Source organism: Tursiops truncatus, chromosome 14 (genome assembly GCF_011762595.2).
Source record: "Tursiops truncatus isolate mTurTru1 chromosome 14, mTurTru1.mat.Y, whole genome shotgun sequence".
NCBI lineage: Eukaryota > Metazoa > Chordata > Mammalia > Artiodactyla > Delphinidae > Tursiops > Tursiops truncatus.
This window is the reverse complement of record NC_047047.1, coordinates 57910133-57924252: the sequence shown is the minus strand read 5'-3', so window position 1 is coordinate 57924252 and position 14120 is coordinate 57910133. Positions and strand designations below refer to the sequence as shown.

At 37.3% G+C, this 14120-nt stretch overlaps 1 protein-coding gene across 2 annotated transcripts in view; it reads right to left on the bottom strand.

The window, feature by feature from the left end:
- The window catches only part of DHX57 (DExH-box helicase 57), a 107698-nt gene that overhangs the window by 81540 nt on the left and 12038 nt on the right, over positions 1-14120 (bottom strand). Inside the window, exons 1-3 of one of the 2 annotated variants that reach the window (XM_019942778.3) lie at positions 8756-8826; positions 8511-8573; positions 1011-1099 (exon numbers count right to left, since the gene is read on the bottom strand). The gene's annotated coding sequence lies outside the window, so the exon portion shown is untranslated. Of the gene's footprint in view, positions 1-1010; positions 1100-8510; positions 8574-8755; positions 8827-14120 lie in introns of those variants that run through there. The other variant, XM_033838696.2, reaches the window with a different exon arrangement.

Sequence of the window (14120 nt, the reverse complement as noted above, 5' to 3'; positions counted from 1 at the left end):
ACCCACTGATTGGATTCAGTATACCTTAGCTCTAAGGAGGACATGTATGAAATAGGATAAATTAAAAAAGAAATTATCAAACAAATGATGAATTTACATTTGTTATCAATCAGTAAAAATGTTGACTATTTCTTATATCTAGGTTACTACGCTGTTTGACTCTAATAATAATGGGTTATTAGATGATCCTTGCCCTAGTGAAGACAGATGACAGTTGAGGAGAATGGCCAAGTCAAGGCTTATGAAGGGTATGAGTCATGATCTGCCCTTTGAAGGGTGAGCAGGACTTGGGGTGGCAGAGGGCAGAGGGTTTTAGGCAGGGGAACTGTGGGGACTCCTCAGGGAGATCCTCAGGGAGGAATACCTAAGGCCTGTGGGGGGACTAGTTCTGCAGGGAGGATGCTGTAGTTTCAAGAGAACATTGCTGACCCCTGTAAACGGTGCACGGGCTGTGGGTTATTCTAACTGAGGTCATAGATTTGCAGGATTTGTCTATGATTTCCAAGTCCTGGAGTTCACTGGGAGGTGGTAAGAAATTAGCCATTAATGAAGATTGTATTTTACTCTAGTTTCCTTTTTAGCAGTTATAAAAGTGCTAAAGGCAGATCCAAACTGGATGTCATTTCATCTGAACTATGAAAATTATGCTCCCAGGAGTGTCAGCAGTAACCTTGTTTCCCCTCTCACCTAAAATAGGCTGTTAGTGGTAACTGATGCTCTATTTCACAAAGTACTACTAACTCAGCTATGTGATTCAGATCTTGTGAGTCCTGCCACTGCCTGTGCTTCAGCCGGAAGAATACTTCCTGAGGACTAGTTAAGGGTTTACCCTCTGAAAATTAGGGTCAACCCTAGGGCTGGAGGGAGCTTTCTCTGGGGCTCAGGGCTCCTTCCCTGCAAAATTCTCCCAGGAGCCTCTCTTGCCCTTCACCATCTTCCCTCTCTTCCAAGCAGGACTGACCTAGTGAAAATACAGCAACAGTCAATTTTCTTTTGAAGTAGGTATTTACCTTGTATTCAGGTAACACTGTGCCCTCTGCCTCTTGAACAGAGTGCTGGGAGGCTCTTAACTTCTACTCAGATAATCCAGGGAGAGAACCTGTTTAAAAGGTTGAAATTAAAGTGAGTCAAACCAGGATAAGAAAAGAGAGAGTGCACATCTTCCTCACCAGACCCGTAGCCCCTGAAGTGTCCAGCTTGCAAAATCAGGTTCTAACACCTTTATGTATGCCACTTAATGAGTCAGAAGAGCTTCTGGAAGTAATACGGTCTGAAACTTTTGATAAGCTTTGATGTTTTAAATGAGGCATTCTTAAACTTAAAATAATTATCTCTGGCCATTGGATTTTTTTGTATGTGTAATAGCATGCTGGCATTTCTTTTTCTTTTTCTTTTTTTTTCTGATTGAGTTGACACGCAGCAACTCAAGCAAATATCTTGCCTGATATTTGGTAGACAAAACAAAAAAAATTAACGTGCCTGTGGAGTGGAGGTGAGAGGACCTCTGCTATTCCATATTCAGATGTAAAGAACCTCTATGTGCTTTATGAGCTACAGAATTGCCCACTCTCTGTGCTTTGCCCCTCTTCTCATTGGCTCTGGGCACTTTGAGGTTGCTGGCAACCATGGAGTATCAGTTACAGTTTTGGTGCTGGACCATTTGTTAGGAAATCCTATTTATTCTCTCTTGGTTTGTCAAGCCCAACGGTGGGCGCGGGGGATATATTTCTGCTAGTGAAACTTTGCTTGATAAAATAAAACAATTTTTTTTCTAACAAAAATCACCTCTAGGCTAAACTCTTTCTGTATTTACCACTGATTATTTTTTGCTTATGTGAAGCACGCATGGTAAAATCACGTTTCTCTGTAGGCTATTAGATGAGAATTCAACTCACTTCCATAAGCATTTGTTGAGCACAAGCTCAGAATGGGGCAAGGAGCAGGGGATACAAAGATGAATAAAACACACCCTCTGCTTACAGTCTGGTAAGGGAACTAGCATTCAGGCAGTTAACCAAGGATGTGACAATGGCCTTGTGACCTGATTCAGTGGCAGGGGTCATCCTGTTTCTAGCAACACTTATATTTGAGAAAAGGTCAAGTAAGAGGCTGACTTGAGGACCAAGAAGTATTTTCAAAATAAGACTATTTATTGTTTGAGTCATCTGGTGAGATCCCTATTTTAACTCTTTAATTTATTGCCTTTGCCATCATAAATTGCTATGTATTCAAGGATGATTTTATTATATATATTTGGGGGAAGTGGGTATAAAAGTTACATTATCACTGAGGCATCCTCATTTTAAACACCTGCATGTACACTTACGTATTGTGAAATTTGTCTTATCTCATCATTTTGCTTCTCAGGGTCACACTGTGCTCTTTGCTTTTGTTTTGTTTTTTGCATTATATTGATTAATGAATTATATTAATAGATTTCTAAGCATCAAGACCTTTTTATAACCTAGAACAAACCACTGATCATAGTGTTGTATTTTTGTTTAGAATATTTGTATATTTATTTAGGCTATCCTAGAGTAGATTTGGTATCAGAACCTCATAGAATGGATTTAATGACATATATATCTTATTTTGGGGTCTGGATTAAATAACACAGTCATTGTTATTTATAGAAATTTCCTGTTATATTATCCTGGGTTATTTCTTATTTGGTGGTAGATATTTGACCTCCCCCTTTCAATATCTTCTATAGAGAGTTGTAATTGACTGTATAGTTTTTAAAACAAAGTTCAACAGCCTATGTTTTCCTAAACAATTGTCCATTTCATTTCACTTTAAAAGTTATTGGCAATAAAATGCACATAGAATTTTTTTTTTTTTTTTTTTTTTTTTGCGGTACGTGGGCCTCTCACTGTTGTGGCCTCTTCCGTTGCGGAGCACAGGCTCCGGACGCGCAGGCTCAGCGGCCATGGCTCACGGGCCCAGCCGCTCCGCGGCATGTGGGATCCTCCCGGACCGGGGCACGAACCCATGTCCCCTGCATCGGCAGACGGACTCTCAACCACTGCGCCACTAGGGAAGCCCTGCACATAGAATTTTAATAACAATATTTCATAGCCTCTGAATCGGTGGTTACATCCTATTTTTTTGTTCTACTTTGTATTCTTTCTTTCTCTCAATCTCCTTATATGTCATTAGATTTGTCAACACTTTCCTCATTTTACAATTTTTTCAATCTGTTTTTTCAAATAGCTATCAGACCACACATAGGAACTGATACGTTTATAATGACAGTAAAAGTGGCTTTTGATACTAGTGCTTTGGAATCCTGTGACATGAAGAGGTTTATTTAAAGATAGAAACTAATAGAATAATGGTTCTACTTGGAGCTACTTCCTTAATTGTTCAGAGCTACTGTTTCCCTTTGTATAAAATGGATGGTAAAGTGTGCTGCCCACTGCACAGCACTGCTACAATCACCAGGTGAGATAATGTATGGGAGTGCTTTGGAAACTATGATGCAGGTTCAAGCAAGGTCATGAAATATATCATTTCATGAAACATATGTTGCTTTGAGGCTGTATGGAAAAAACAAACAACCCCTTTCATAAATTTTTTCAAAGTACTTTTCTATATCACAAAGATCATGTAGACTTTCCTCTTTGAAACCATTTGCAAGATTTGTCCTGATGAATTATTTTAGTTCAGGGGAAAATATTTCCTCATCACCCTCCCCCTAACACAAAAAGTTCTCATTCTACTAAATTAGAAATGTGCACTAAAGACCCATTCAATAAAGGACACTGGAATGGAAATTAACTCAAGTCTGTTTTCAATTAATTTCAATTCCCCAAAGTGCCAAACTTTCCTTTTCTGTCACAGCAGTAATTGGAAAGTAATAGACAATCCTAAGTTTTTGTGGTCTTATGCCTGCTTTTGTGTGTGGAGTATACATTCTAGGTCAGTCTGGGGGAGGTTCAGGAGATTTTTCAGTATTCTTAGGCTTCTATTAACTTTATTAATATTACTAGTTTTATTACTTGAATTTCATAAAAATCTGGTTATAACTTTTTAGGTTAATGTTTCAACATTCTTATTTCTCTATTGTGATCATTTTAGAGCCTTTTTAAAACATCAGGAACCCATTTTAAAAGAAAATTCTTCCCCAAAGCTATAGTATGTGAATTAGATGAGAACAGAGAGACTCTGGTTGAAGGGGATGGGAAGGGGGGCCCAAGACTCCACCAGCTTGGTGGCTTTCTCTCTCCTCCCAAGGCAGGCTCAAAAAAAAACTGAGGGCTTCAAAGAACAGACTAAAAACCATTGCTCTATATAATGATCAGACATGGTTTAGAGACAAACAGGCTTTTTTTTAAAAAACTTATCAGTATTTTTTCAAGAGTCTGCCAAGGCCCAGATGGATGTTATTAGAGGCTAGAATTGTTACTGTAGAGATGGAAAGAAAGGAGGAAGGCTGGGGAGGAGTAGAAGCATGATAACTTGGTGAAAATAACGTGGCAGTATCTGATTTATTCAAAGGCAGGCAGTGATTCAAGGACTATGAAGGGCAGAGTAAAGAATTACTGGGCCCAGAGAGTGAGGGATGCCCATAGGCAATGAAGCAGGCTACAAGTAAGATCTCCTAGGGAATTGCATAATGTAGTATAGCTCTTTCCAGAAAAAGTCATAGTACTTGTCCATGTAATCCTGTTATTTTCCCTTTTAAGATGTACTTTTCAAAATATATTACTCAATAATATGATCATCCTCTTCAAACTAGTAATTCTCTTCTGTAGCCTAAAAAAGGTCTTAAATAAGGGGGAAAAAGCTATATTCTTTTTTATATTCATTAATTATAATGAAAAATAGAGAATGAGCCTAATATTCAATAATGGGGAGAGGGAAAGAAAACAATGATATAATTTCTCAAACGAGTATTTTTCAGTAATTAAATATAATGATTGTGAAACTATTTGGAGAAATTTAGGAGTTGAATCCACCAGTTCTGAAATCACAGAGACCTGAGTTCCAATTCTGTCTCCCTCTGCCATTTCTTATCTGTGATCCTGGGTACATCATTACCTCATTTTCCCAAGCCTCAATATGCTCATCTAAAAAATGAAGATAGGGCTTCCCTGGTGGCACAGTGGTTGAGAGTCCGCCTGCTGATGCAGGGGACACAGGTTCGTGCCCCTGTCCGGGAAGATCCCACATGCCGCGGAGCAGCTGGGCCCGTGAGCCATGGCCGCTGAGCCTGTGCGTCCGGAGCCTGTGCTCCGCAATGGGGGAGGCCACAACAGTGAGAGGCCGGCGTACCACAAAAAAAAAAAAAAAAATGAAGATAATGATCCAAACTAAACAGGACCAATATGAGGATTCAGTTAGAGGTGACAATATAAATAAAACATGAAGCATAGTGCTTGGCACACAGCAGCTGTTCAATAAAAGTTAGATGCTTATTCTCTATCAACAGATTTGTTGACAAACTTAAGGAAACTATTTCCTAGGAAAATATAAATTATAAAATTAAGTTAAAAAGTCGAAAAGACCAATTACTTTTGAAGAAATTGAATAGGGTTTAAGGATCTACTTTTTTTGAATTTTACTTATTTTTTATACAGCAGGTTCTTATTAGTCATCCATTTTATACACATTAGTCCATACATGTCAATCCCAATCTCCCAATTCATCCCACCCCCACCCCCAACCCCCACCACTTTCCCCCCTTGCTGTCCGTATGTTTGTTCCCTACATCTGTGTCTCAATTTCTGCCCTGCAAACTGGTTCATCTGTACCATTTTTCTAGGTTCCACATATATGCATTAATATACGATATTTGTTTTTCTCTTTCTGACTTACTTTACTCTGTATGACAGTCTCTAGAGGATCTATTTTTTTAAAAAGGCACTAAGACCAAATGTTTTCATAGCTACGCTCTACTCTCTTTCAATGAACAGATAATTGCAATTTAATTTTAAAATTTCTAGATTATAGAAAAAGATTTAAAAACTCTTTGATTCACTTTAATAAGCTAGGATAACATTAATTCCCCCCCATAGAATAAAAAACAAAGAGCAATAAATCCTCCACAGATCAAAATCACTCATGAATATAGATGCAAAAATGTCTAAATATTAACAAATAGAATCCAGCAGAGTATCAACAAAACTATATCCTATGACCAAGCAAATATCCCAGGAATGTAAGGATGATTCAACATCAGGGAATCGGTATAATTCATTATAATAATAAATTAAAGGAGAAAAAGGCAATTCTATTAATAGCTGCTAAAAGGACTGATAAATTCCTAATAAAGAATTTTAATAAAATAAGACTAAAAAGAAATTACTTAAATATGATATACATTATTTACCAAAGGTAGAAAATAAATATGATTCTAAGTGACTTTAAAGCCATTTACATTAAAATAAGAAGATGGATAATGATATCCACTGTCACTATTATTAGTAAACATTATTCTAGAAGCTCTAGCAAATATAATAAAATACAACAATGAAATAACCAGTATAAAATTTGAAAATAAGGATAAAAGTCACCTAGAAATACTTATTTTAAAAATCTTCCACAATTAATAAAACAATTTAGTAATGTGGCTACGTATAAAGTAAATATTAAAAAAAAGAGAGAGAGAGAGAGAATACGAAAACCAGCAACAGAGAATTGGAAATGGAAAAAATGCCATTCACAGTAGCAATAAAAATTATAAATTATTTAAGAATAAATTTAACAATAAAAGTACAGGAACTTTAAGAGAAAACTAAAAAATCTGATTGAAAAACCTAAAACAAGATTCAGACAAATGAGAACTATATTGCTCTTGGATGACAAGTTTTGATGTAAGAAAAATGCCAATTCTCCCACATTAATATATAAATCTATGCAATTCCAATGAAAATGTCAACATTTTTTTGTAATGGGTAAAATCATCATGTAGTACATTTATTCATATGGAAAAATAAATGTCAGGAAAAGCAAATTATAAAAAGAATAATAGATGACTTGCCTCATCAAATATTTTTAAAATACTGAAGAGCCATATAATTTGTGATTTTGGAATAGGAATAGTTAGATAGATCAGGATGGAATAGAGAGTCCATAGAAAAATAATAGATCTCAGTGTACATGAGAAATGGTATTTCAATTCCATGGAGGAAAATGATGATTTATGTAATAACTGGTGTAGCTACAAGTGGCTAGCTATCTGGAAAATAAGGAAAGTGAACACTCTCTCACCCCATATATAAAAACAAATTCCAGATGAATTAAATGCTTAACAATAATAAAAACCTTAGAGGAAAATTTAGGAAAAATGTATATATAAAACTCTGGGGCTGAGGAGAGCTTTTAAAACCAACTCAAGAAACCAAGAAGCAATTAAGGAAAAATTTTATTTGACTTCATAAATTAAAAAAATGTGTCAATAGCAAAAGTGTCCACAAAGTCAAAAGACAAAAAGATAGATGGGATATTCATAAATCATGCGACAAATAAATATTTAATCTATATTATATAAAAGCCCTCATTAATTGATAAGGAAAAGGCAGATGACCCTATAGATATGCAAATATGCAAAGCAGAGGAATAGATAATCACAAAAGAGTAAATCTAAATGTCCAGTAAGTATATGTAGATATGCTTAGCAGCACTAGAAATTAGTAAAAGTAAGATGAAATATCACTTGTCATCCATCTGACTAGCAAGAACTAAAAAGCATTAACATCCACTATTGGCTGGGATGCAGGAGAAAAGGTACTCATGCAGTATTCTTGGAGGAAATGAGAAGATAGTCTATTTGGAAAGCAACCTAGTCATATCTATTAAACCCCTACATACATAAAAGCACCAATATATATGGCTCTATGTACCAAGATGTTTGTCGCAGCATTGTTTCAGTGACAAAATAATGGAAATAAGGGGAATGCCCATCAATACAGGAATGATTAACACAGGTCATTCCTACCATGGATATTATGCAGCCATTAAAAGTGATTTTTAGATCTCTACCAATTAACTTGGAAAGATTGCTACGATGTATTAAGTGAGAGAGATGATGCAGAGAGGTACAGTACGAACTACAATGACAGCTCCACCCCATATATGTATATTCCGTATATATGTTTGAATGTGGTTCTATGAGGATGGAGAAAGGGATGGAAGAATTCCAGCAGATTGTTAACACTGACTGGGACTAAGGAGGAACACTTGTACCCTCTACCCAAATGACCACAATAAAAACAACATGAATAATAATGGTCCAATTTGTAAAAGAAAGTAACAGGCTTATGTTATAATGTAGGTGGAAAAGTAGATTAAAAATTATAGGTAGGCTCCATTAACAATCAGGTAAAACATTCAAGAGCAAAATGATTGACTGGCAATACAATCAAATGACTGTGATCATTAAGTAGAGGCATTATAGTTGGTTTTGTCCCTCTATACTTTAAAAATTTTTTACAATGTGGTTTGGTTGCTTTCGTAATTAAATAAATAAAATAAAATTTCTAATTTATTTTCTAGTAACCACGTACCTTTGATTACTTCTTGAAATCAGCAACTATTTGTACATTTGTGAGCTTGACGATGTCTTACCTCTGAAAATGCAAAAATTTACATTTTATCTCAGATAGATGGAGGTTTTGGGGTTTGTTTTTAATTAGTTGTAGATTAGATCAATAAATCTGCTGGAATTAATTATCCATAAAATCCCATTAAAATATGGCTTCACATATTTCAAGATTTTTTCCCCCAAATAGTAACAGAAATCACTTCTAACAATTATTTTCAAAGCTGTGTGGCTTTGAGCAGGTCACTTCTCCTCTCCTCTCCAGGCCTCAGTTGCTTCTCCTATAAATGAAGAAGAAGGATCAAATAGTTTTCTCAGTGCCTTTTTGGCTCTAACATTCTGTGATTTAATTATATTCATCATGGAATTCATTAAATATCAAATCAATTGCTAAGGAGCAGAAACATTTCATCTTAGTAATGCTTATATAAGCTATGAAAGAGATTCAGATAGCTAGGGAAGATGCCTTACCTTGACATAACTTCCATGCTCACATGAAAAATGTACAAGATTCCAAACGGCATATGGCCTTCACTTTGGGCCTTCCTTTAGATCCCTCATTTATAACTGTGTAGCTATTGACTACAGGTTTTCATCCATGTGAACCTTCCAGACTGTCAATTTATCATTTTGCTTCACAGACCTCAATATATGAATGAAACACCAATTCTACTTTGAGGTATAAATTATACAGGATAAAATGCACCCAGTCAAAATATACATTTTGATGAGTTTTGACAAATTTATGCATCTGTATAACCACTACCACAATTAAGCAACAGAATATTTTTATCACTCTAAAAAGTTCACTGTGCCTTTTCCCAGTTAAACTCCCACCTCTTGCCCTAGGCAACTACTGATCTGCATTTTATCACTGTGGATTAGATTTGTCTTTTCTAGAGCAATGAGCAAAGTCTTAACTTGTGTCTTCTCAATCTTGGATAGTGTTAATATATTTTTATTGTTTCAGTTAGGTTTCTTAGTGGCAAAGCAGTAAAAAATAGCTCTGGCTAATTTATGCAGCAAAGGAATTTGTTGAAAGGATATGGACAGCTCATAGAATTGCTAGGAGACTGGGGAACCAAGTTTGGGATATGCGGCCAACAGCAGTGCCCCAAATCATGTAGTACAGCTGTTCTGGTGATGAAAGGACCAAGAACAGCAGCAGCTTGAGTTACCTAAACTGTCTGTACCAGATCATGGTCACCACCACCCTCCTTGCTGCTGCTGCTGCTGCTGCTGTCTTAAGAATTCTTTCTATTTCTAAGAAAGTAGAAAGTATATCAAGTATATCTGCCTTAGGAAATTCTTCTGCAACTGCCAGTTGGGGTGGGTGTATCAAAGTGGTACCATGTGCCCGTCATACCTTAGCTGCAAGGGAGGCTAGGAGAACCTGGCACTTTCAGCCTCTATATAATGGGAGGCCTCTGATCAAGCCTCATAAGGTTGGGGAATTCCCCAATCATTGGAAATTCTAGATGGATAAAAAGAGGGCCAATGTCCACAACACTATTTTTGCTTGTTAGATTTCATGCTGAACTGGCAGTTTCATGTCTAATGGTCACAGCGGCCAGGCTACATTTGACAAGCATCTCCTGGTGTAAAAAAGTCTACCAGATGCAGAAAGTGGGGATAAGGCCATCAAGGAACTTACTATTTAATTAAACAGAAACAGATATATTAGCCTTTATGCCTGCTCAAGTTAATTTCCTTAAACTATACCCTGCTAATAAAATCAATGGGTTTAAATTAATTTATTTGATCCCCAAAATAGTATCTTAAAGACTACCATAATTTTAGGTAATGAATTTCATACTTGTCCACAAGATATTTACCTTTGAGTTTTTTAAATATAAATTTATTTATTTATTTGCTTTGTTTGTTTATTTTTGGCTGCGTTGGGTCTTCGTTGCTACGCTCAGGCTTCTCATTGTGGGGGCTTCTCTTGTTGTGGAGCATAGGCTCTAGTAGTTGTGGCACATGGGTGTTGTGGCTCGTGGGCTCTAGAGCACAGGTTTAGTAGTTGTGGCACATAGGCTTAGTTGCTCTGCGGTATGTGGGATCTTCCCAGACCAGGGCTCGAACCCATGTCCCCTGCATTGGCAGGTGGATTCTTAACCACTGCACCACCAGGGAAGCCCTACCTTTGAGTTTTAAGCTAAATATTTACTCAACAATATTTTCACTCTTCTGAAATTGCACACAATGCCTGTTGCTTCTAATAGCTGTGTTCATTTCAGTTTTTTAAAGTTAACACATAAAGTAAATCCAGTCACTTCACTTGTTCCCTTACTCTTGATTTCAACTGACAGGTCCGGGGAAGAAGGGATGGCCTGATACAGGGACAATGAAGATGCAATGTTGAAGAGTAAGCTGGAGGAGAGAAGCAACAGGCACCATGGAAAAAACCAAAACAAAGCAAGGTTAGATTTCTCCTATGTCTTGCTTTAAGGTTCAGGATTTAAGAAATGTATGTTGTGGGCTTGTCTTGCCCTTGTCTCAAAACATGATAATATGTTAACCTGACTATTCTCATTGCCTTATCATAGTAGAATGACCACGAAGAGCATAGACTTGGTGCTGGGGAAACAGGAAATGCAACATGTATACATACAATTTGAGTAGTTATGTTACTTTTCTTAGTAATCACTTTGGGACTGCCTCAGAACGACCTGCTGAATAAGGCCAAGATACATATTCAACTAACAGACATCCAACACCTCCTAGGCTGGCCTAGAAACATAGGGCTTTCTCTTTTAATCTTTACCATATAGAATCAACCATATAAAAGTAGGTTCTATTATCATCTCCAATAGACAGGTGAAGAAACAGTCATAGAGAAGTCAGGCTACAAACCACGACCTATCAACGTTTGATTCGGGAGCCTGGTCTCTGTTCCCAAGTTCTGGTTCTTGACATTATACCAGGCTGTTGGGACATAGCATAAAATGGGCTAAGTAATCTTTACTCAAGCTTGTGTGGGGAATTTTGGTAATCTCTAACCATCTGGATTTTATAGGGACAGCCCTCAGTGTGTATAAATTCTGGGCTGAGGTTACGTATTATGAACTTAACATACCGAGGCTGGTTCCTCTAAGGAAGGGTTCACTATACCTGCATGTCTTAGGAGAACAATATACACATTCATACAACCAAATATTTGCAACCAGGGGTTTCATCTATAAACTGCTTGATTCATACAATGTGATTCAATTCATACAATTCATACAAAGGAGATGTAGCTAAGTGGATGAGTAAAGGGCTTCATGTGGGCTGCATGTTTTACATGGATTGCCTCATCTTCAGAGCCAACCAATGTGATTCTAAAAGGTACATTCTAGGCCAACCTTTTTTCCTCCCTAGGTATAAATGGTATTTATAACCTACTACTTCCTTTGTGTTTGACCTGTGTTTCACAGTCTCTGGTGTTGACAGTATTGTTTTCTTTCTGCCTGCATCATTCCCAGACCCTTTGCATTGACAATTCCCTTCTATCAACCCTCTTGTCCAGGAGGATGGCAAGGTTCCCTTAGCTGATCTGGGCAGTGACAGAAGGGCAAAGTTCAGAGGTTTAGCGAGGATCAGAGGCAGGAGAAGTAAGGGATATTTTATAGAGGCCTCCTGAGAACAATAAAGTGACAACTGAATAGATGCCTTCCTGACCGTGGAACTACCCCCTCAAGTAAACCTCAGTCAGCCCCCAAAATCAGAGAGAGACCCTTCATGGGCATTCCCTTCTGACTATTTAATGATTACTCGTCATTCAGTTTGATTGAGAAACTTCCCCACCACGGTAAAGCATGGTTTTCTACTATAAGAGTTACATCAGGTAGATATGGTTTGGTCATTAGGATGTAATATAAAATCACCTACACCAATTTATCTTCTGTTCTGGTTGAATCATTGGCTTCCTGTCGTGCAGGCACAGATTTAGGATCCTATAAGTCCCCTTATTCCCTGCATGTGTCTGAAGAGAATAGGGACAGAATGAATTGTGTTGATTAAACAAAGCTCTTTCTCCCTACAGGAGAGAATGAACATAAGCCGATGAATAATCCTTCCACACAGATTTACCAGGTAAAGACACAGATTGTTTTGAGCTCTCCTATGTGTCACAGTGATGACTGTCCTTTATGTACAAATTTTTTTGGCACTCATAAAAGCTTCTACATATATCATTGTATTTCTTCACTTAAGGTTGTGGGATAGGCAGGGACGAGAGTACCATTCACATTGTACTTTTGAGAAAACTGATGACTGAAGGACAACTTATCCAGTTTATAAATTACAGCACCACCACTCCCACATCAACGCTGCTTTTCTTCCTGTTGCCTCCATCAACCTGGCATTACACTGTGCGATAACATTTCAGTCAGGAGTGAGAGATCTACTTTTCTTAGTTTCTTATTTTAGCAGGGAGAACTGAAAATAAAAGGGGGTTAATATTGCAAGTGTTCAAATACGATAATAGAAAAAACTTTAATCTCTTTTTAAACAATGGGAATAATTTGATTTACAAGGGAGATAAATGTTCTGCAAAATTTTATGTAATATGTTTGCAACAAGAGTCACGTTGGGCTGCTTTGGCTCTCTACATAGCATTACTTTGGCTTCTATCTTCCACATGTGATTTAAAGTAAATTTCTGTCCTTAAAAATCATAGAGATTATTCTGACATAATTTGTAATGTAAAAGGAGCTTGGGTTAGGGAAACCCATGCTCCTCTCTAGACTTAAGACATTGTTATCTGGAATACATGAGAAGGAAGAAAGAATTGACAGGGTTTGATGGGGGTTGGGAGAAAAGGTGATATCAAAGTTGGCTCTAAGGTTTTAAGCCCTGGTAACTAGGAAAAAGAGTGGTCTCCCAAATAGAGATATAGGAATCCAGAGGAGCAGGTAGTTTGGGGGAAATGTAATTTAGATTTGTTGAGTTTAAGTAACAGTAAAGTGAAAATAACAACTAGTTCCCAAAAATATCATGCAAGAGATCATTGCTGTGGACCCAACTAGGGCAAGCCAGCACAAGATTATGAAAACATTTTAATCATGTTGCTCCTAGAACCAGACCAGCAATGAGAAGGGGTGAAGGAAACAGCCTCATTTCAACTTAATGCATATTTATTGAGCAGTTACTACGTGCAAAGTCTTCTGCTTGGCCTAACGGGAGATGAAACAGATGAAACAGACATTCTCATTGATTTTTAAGTGTCCATACAATAAATAGCTCATACAAGGTAGGCTGTTGGAAGAATTACAACAGAGGTATTGATAAAATTCTATGGAATTTGGACAAGGGATGAATTAATATTGACTGAAGGATTTGGAGCAGGCATTTAAGGACGAGTTGATCATTGGTAAGTGGATATGTGGGAGGGTATTTCAGGCAGAGGGACTAGCCTGAACAAAGGTCTGGAAACCAGAGTGAGTCTTCACTCAGTGCTGATTTGATGCTTTACTTGTCCAAGACCTCCAAAAGCCTTCCCCGCCCACCTCCCCTCTGTTAACATCTGACCTTTGTATGGCATTTGAATGAGTGTGACTACCTCTTTAAACTCAGGTATGATTTAAAGTCT